This window comes from Octodon degus, unplaced genomic scaffold (genome assembly GCF_000260255.1).
Source record: "Octodon degus isolate 3935 unplaced genomic scaffold, OctDeg1.0 scaffold00020, whole genome shotgun sequence".
In the NCBI taxonomy this organism is placed as follows: Eukaryota; Metazoa; Chordata; class Mammalia; order Rodentia; family Octodontidae; genus Octodon; species Octodon degus.
The window spans coordinates 7,114,362-7,121,220 of record NW_004524596.1 but is presented as its reverse complement, the minus strand read 5'-3'; the positions used below and the strand labels follow the sequence as shown (position 1 = coordinate 7,121,220).

Sequence of the window (6,859 nt, the reverse complement as noted above, 5' to 3'; positions counted from 1 at the left end):
AAAAAAAAAAAAAAAAAATCATAGGAAAGTTGACAGCAAGAGGTGAAAAATGACACCAAGAACTTTGTGATCTCTCAAGTTCTACCATCTTGGAGAAAGTTCTGTGGTACTATTTTACCCCATGGCTTTTAGATCCCAGACTCTCCAAGAAGTATTTCTTGGAAGTCACATTTAGAAAATCTGTATGTATCTGGAAATTTGAATGTTCTAAATTGAATGAGCTTGTCTAGACTAGTGGAATTAATAGGTGATAGGTTCTGGCCCGAATATAAACTGCTAAATTATTATGGCCCTGATTGAACATGGCTGAACCCCCAAAACAACAGCCTGTCTTCCCAAGGGCCACTTCCTCCTCCTTCCCCACCCAGCCCTGAATACAACTTCCTTTTACCGTCCCCACGCACACAGGGAGCCTCCCATCAGCTCCCTGTCACTGAGCCTGCCCCGCAAGCTCTGCCCCTCACAGAAGTCCACAAAGTCTCAGCTCCCCTTTGTCTCAGGTCAGAGGGTCCCTCACCTCCCTTCGATCCTCTCCTTGTCCTCAGAGTTAACAAAGCCCCCACACACCTTTCTTTTAGTTCTGCATCTCTGCTGTGCCAGAAAAACCTAACAATGTGTTTTGGACTGTTGACAAGGCAGGAACAGTTCGAACCAAGTTATTTTCAAACACTTCTGAGCACAGCATTGCAATGTATTTGTATTTTTTGGTACCTGTATATCTTAGTGTTCTATCTATACGGAGTCAGTAAGATCATTCATTCATTCAATATTCATTTATTCATCAAATACACTTACTAAGTACCTACTACTGTATGTTTCAGGTACAGGACTAGGCTACATGCTCAGGACAGTGGTGAGTGAACTGCATGCCCGATCTATGTGGCCTCAGCCTTTGCATCCTTGTTAAGAAGGCTACCATAGGCTAAAACATGCACAGCCGGGTGCTAAATTAGGAAGCCCTGTCATTTACCCACAGTACAGCAGGGGGCAGATGAAGTCTGTCTTGAAAAATCAATCTAGTAGTTTAGCACTCCCGATGTACCAGATTGTAATTGTTATTTGGTTCAGATTTTGAAGAAAACTAGAATGTGGGTTTACTTTTACACCCATTATTTATTTGACTTTGAGTCTGCCTGGTGTCAAATCTGGAAGAGAAGAAAAAGAACTGTAGGTGCATTTCATTTTTCATAGTAAATACTTTTCTAAAATAATTGCTGGAGGAGTTTGTTAAGCAATGGTGTTGTACTCTGATTCCTGTAAAAATCAAAGATTTAATATTAATTTAGTATTTTCTATAAATTTGAATTTTTCTTATGTATTTAGTATAGGGCCTACAGGGTCTCGCTACACAGATCAGACTCGTAGTGATCCTCCTGTTTTTAGCCTCCCAAGCACTAGGATTACAGGCCCGCACCACCATGCCCAGTCTCTTTGTGGGATTTTGTTAATCTCAGAGTTCCCTGGTCCTGATGTCCCATTACTCTCTTTGGGACAGTCAAGTGAATATCATACCAGATCTCTGGCCATTGTTCCCTGGGAAGGTACTGATGATTAGGTATGGAAGGGGAAGAGACTGGATCATTTTCTGGTACATCTGAGAGCCAATTACATCTAATGATTCTGTTGAATTATCATCCTTACCAGATACTGAGTTCTGTGGGAGAGGATCATAGAAGTCTTGCTCATCAATGACTTACGTCCTGTAGCATAGACATGGGTTAAAGGACCCAGGACAACTTGTTCCCAGGCACACTTGGTGAGCTAAATGCTGACATTTTCTTGACATGTGTACCTCCTGAATCTGTGGGCAGACACACTTCCATTATGCTTTGAGTATTATTGTATGAGAACTTCAGGTTACTTGAGGATAAGATGTTATATAACGGACACATGTGCAGAACCCCTGGCTGATGCAAAAACTTGAGAGGTCTCATAACAGTGGAGCAGTTAATAAAAGTCATAGATTGGAGGGGCACTTCTTTGCTTGGCTTCCCTTCCTTTTGCTTCCTGCTTTGTATTGGTGCCTTCTCATTTCCAGGATGCAACAGTGTCCACCACATTTTTCATATACCAATGCTTTAAGAACAAAACTGATAGTTCTCCCATCATCTTCCGTTATGGTGTGTGTCTAGTTGTCCCCTGAAAGCCTCATGCATCCATAGGGTGGCTTCTAGAGTTTGTGATTAATTCTTGATCCTATGCTGGGATTATGGGTGTGAAATCTACATCTGCCCTGGGGTGGGTAATCTGCATTACAGTGTAAGGGGGGACAGAGGCTAGCTAGTTGCAGTCCCTTCCTTTTGCTCTTTGCTGTTTTCCATTGCCATGAATGTCTGCCTTCTGCTATGAGCTTCTCTGCCTTGGAGCCAGCTGAGTATGGACTGAAACTTCCACCAACTGTGAGCTAAATAAACCTCTCCTTCCTTAATTTTGGGTGCTGGGTATTTTGTCTCAGCAATGAGAGAAAGGTAACTGAGACATCCTCATTTAAAAATGTCTAATGAGATTGAGAAAGTGAATAGTCCTAGGCAGTATTCATTTGACAATTGTGTGTATTTGGCAGTTGTGTGTATGTGTGTATCAATGATCCACAAATATACTGAAAAGTGGAGATATTAGGAGTAGGTAAGGAATTCTGACCATCCCATATTGTAGATTCTTTGAATTAGAATTGTGTTGCCCTGCTTCTCCCATCCAATGGAAGAATCTCAAAATTTCTAAAACATGGCAAGTCACCCATGTTTTGTTGGAACACTTAAATCTTGAGGCAACTACTTCATTAGTAGACAGGCCTTTTCATTTTTGGTGGGAGTGGTGGGGATGCTTTAACAATTCATAAAAAGTCAGAAAATAATGAAATGAGATCCATATGACCACTGCTTAAGAATGACTGAGCATGAATGTTCTGTCCTTTTTACTAATTTAGTATTGGGAAATAGTTCTCTCCGGGTCTTATATATTTCTGTGGTTCTGAAAATGAAACACTACCTCTCTTTTGTTCTAGCCTAGCTTTTCAAGGGCATTTGTTAAGTAAACAACTTTGGAAGGTAGTGTTTCCCTTCAGAGTAAAGGGTAGCTTTACTTACACACTTGGAAGATAGAGTGTTTCCCTCTGGAGCAAAGAGCAGCCATGATTTATGCCTCTTACAATATGAGCAGATTCCTAAGCTCAGGGTTTCATTCCTGAGAACCACTCTACTGGGTGTCCAGATGCCAGCAGGCCCTTTTCACATTGCCCGTGGGGCTGAGGCTTAGGAAACCTTTGCAGAATGCTGATATTGAACTATAGCTGTATGTATAATAAGTTATTTTTAAATCTTTAAGCCAAGAATTTTGTAGCAGCATCCATGAAACTGTATCAGGAGATTATTTAAATTATACCAGGCTATAGAAATCAGTGGAATCAACTCCAATTAACTCTAGTATTATTAAAAATAATGTTAATACTAAAATGTGTGAGAGAAAAAAGAAAACCATGCAATATTACTTAAGGATGTATAAGACAAAATTCTGAACAAAAGATAGAGAGAAGTCTGATAGAAAATTATTAAAAAATGAATGGAAACTAGTTTATTTAAGGTGTGAAAAGATAGTTTAAAGTTATCCTAAATTGATTAAAAGAAAAACCATTACTATAATAATTGGTGATAACATTATTATTACTAAGCATTCCATAAAACTCAGCCATAATTACCTATACAAATTCCATCCAAAATGCATGAAACATGATAAAAATTACATCAAACTATGGAATAGTAAACGTTTTAAAACTAGGAATGATACAAAATTATTTGCTATTATCATTACTTAGTATTACATTGGAATTTTAAAATAATATAGGAAAATGTATAAAACATTGAAGAAAAACAAAAAAATTAGCTTTCTTTTATAGAAAGTATAACTATATGTTTAGTTGATCTTGATTATTGTGTGTCTGGGTATAGATTTATTTTGATTATGGCTAACTGAAGTTCTATATGCCTCTCTTATACATATGTCAGATTCTTTCCCCATGCTTGGGAAATTTTCTGCTACTAATTCTGCAAATAGTCTTTTTATATAATTTGTGTTGGCTGCATCTGTTTCATTGATAACTATTAGTCTTATATTATTTTTCTTTGCATCCTCTTGCAGCTGTTGTGTTGTTATTTCCTGGTTCCTTGTTATTTGTAAGAGATCTTTTATTCATGTTCACTAGCTGCAATGTTATCTTCAGGGTCTGAAATTCTAGTTTTGTTCAAGAAGTTTTACCAGCTTTCAGTGGAATTCTTAACATCCTGGATACCTGTTTGAATCTGTTTCATGCATTCTAATTGTTTCCTGTATTGTTCATTCAATGTTTCCTTCATTTTCCTATTCCCCTCTATTTTTAAAATCTATCTTCCTTAGATGTTCTGAGCCAATATTTTTTCATGATGGTTGCCATTTCTTTCTTTTTTACCTTAGAGATTATTGCTAATCTGATTTCCTCCATAGCCTGATGGTGTTGTTTCTTCACTTCAGTTGCTATCATTTCTGAAATTTCAGGTGTGTGACTTCCAAGTTCTTCTATGTCCTTGTCTCTTGGACTTGTTTTGGGTGAGCTGGAGGTCTGAGATTGCCTTTGCTCCTGCCTTTTGGTATTTTTGAAGCTCCCAGTATTCACCCTGACTCTGCAGCAATGGTATGGGGAGGGTCCAGGTGAGCAAGGCTCCCAGGCGAGTGGGAGGGTGGGATAGGCTCATGAAAGCTCCTGCTATATGGGGTTCAGTGTGGCTTCTACCTCAGTGTGTGTTTGTGGGGCAAGCCACAGCTCAGGAAGGATCTGATGATGATGAGGGTGGGCCAAAGCTCCACATGGCTCTCTTATGGGTGGGTACAGGGTAACACTCACCAAAGTTCCTCCTACCAGTGGGACAGAAGAGCATCATAACTATATATTTAGAAGTTAGTGACTTAAATAACCTATTAGAATGAAGTGGAGAATTCAGTAAGATAGTTGAATATGAGAAACATAACTTTTCTCTCAATAAGAGAAAGTGGGCTGGGGAGATAGCTCAGCAGTCTAAGTGCCTGCCTGGCAAGCGTAAAGACCCAAGTTCAATCCCCAGTACCACATGCTGTGCTAGCCCCAGAACACTGGGACACTGTGCCAGCCCCAAAACTGGGAGTGGTGGCGCATGCCTATAATCCCAGAACTGGAGAGGCTAAGACAGGAGGATCACTATTGGCCTGAGCTGTGTACAGACTGTGTATCAAATAAATGAATGAATGAATGAACAAATAAGTTTTATTTTAAAAAATAAGAGATGTGCACAGTGGGAATTAGCATTAGAAAAGATCAATTGAAAGATGAGACTCCAGAAGCAGAATGAATAAATATAGAAAAATAATGAATGACAAAGATGACATTTCCCATTGGGGGAAAAGGTTGCTTAAAAAATAAATTGTAGCAGCATACCTGGGTACTCATTAATACAAAAACAAAGTAGAATTGTAACTCATACCTCATTAAAAATAAATTATGGATGATTAGAAATATGAGCCTAAAAATAAAAGAACTGTATAAATTAAAGCCTGACATTTTCATGATTCTCTTTTTTTTGCCTTAATACCTTCACATAAAATTATAGCATCAGGAGTGGGCACTCACAACTCGCCAAAATATTTGTCTTTACAATATTTTTTAAATAGTACAGACTGGCCTTAAACTCAAAGTAATCCTTCCGCCTCAGCCTCCCAAGTGCTGGGATTACAAGCATGTGTCACCACGCCCAGCTCTTTCATGGACCCTTTAGCTTCCTAAAGCCCTGGGGAAGCCACAGGAAAGCAGAATAATGACAAAATTGGAGACCTGAGACAGGCAGATACGGATTTGGGCAAGTCAGTTTCTTTATGAGGCCTGATGAACTCCACACTCAGCTCATTCTACCTTCTAAAAGCACTGGCTTAATGCCTGACACCTACTTGATATTCAGTAGATACTCATTTCCTTCCATCATTTCTAACTTCTTTGAAAAAGAACTAAATTTCACATTTGTGAAAGCCATTGTCATAGCAAGAGCTGATCTCTGTGCTTAGAAATAAACCGACATAGAGACACCCATTTTAATTCGTTGGATTCCAGCTCTTTCCAGAAACCAAAGAGCTTTCAACAGTGGCAAACCAAATTAGTGATTCTGCCTCTTGCAGGAGGAAATCAATAAATAAGAAATCTTCTGAGATAGACAAATTACAGGAACCGCAAACTCACCAGTGTTTCATAATCTCATGACAAACACACCCCCACCCCACGTTATTTACAGTTCCTGGACTGGAATCTTTTCTTACCAGGATCACATTGCCCAGGCCTGGAGTTGGCCATGTCCCTTCTTCTTTAGTCACTTTGCTTCTAGGATTTGTCTGTGTTGCAGCCGGTTGTGATCAGAGGCCCCGGAAGTTCGCCTGGGCTGGCAGCTGTTGGCCCTCTGCTCCAGCAATGGCCCAGACCTAGGCTCATGTCCTTGGAGCTTTTCTTCTGCTGCCTGGTTCAGCCCTCTCTGTGCTTCCTAGAGAGGTGTCTGCAGAACCTTGGGAGTCAGGGGTCAGAGTCTGCCCTGGCTGAGAACACCCTGCTCCTACTTCTACTCCAACTGTCTGCTTGGCCTCACCTGTGTGGCAGTTCTCCCTTCTCCCTGTGAGTAAGTTTGAGCTTGTTAATAATAGTCTGGTTTTTGCTTTTTGTTATGAACTAGGAATTTATCCCTGAACTTTCATAATGAGTCACAGGCCCACACTGTTTTTTTGTTTTTTTTTTTTAAATTTTTATTTTGAGATAGGGTGTTGGTAAATCACTAAGCTTCCTAGGCTGGGCTTGAGTTTGCCATCTTTGTGCCTCAGC

General features: G+C 39.7%; 1 long non-coding RNA gene across 1 annotated transcript in view; it reads left to right on the top strand.

Annotated features, from left to right (window-relative positions):
• The window catches only part of LOC111815709, an 18,522-nt gene extending 11,945 nt beyond the window's left edge, over positions 1-6,577 (top strand). The window contains exons 2-3 of the long non-coding RNA XR_002820358.1: positions 4,928-4,930; positions 6,568-6,577. This is a non-coding gene — a long non-coding RNA (uncharacterized LOC111815709). The remainder of the gene's footprint in view (positions 1-4,927; positions 4,931-6,567) is intronic.
• Positions 6,578-6,859: the final 282 nt, after the last annotated feature.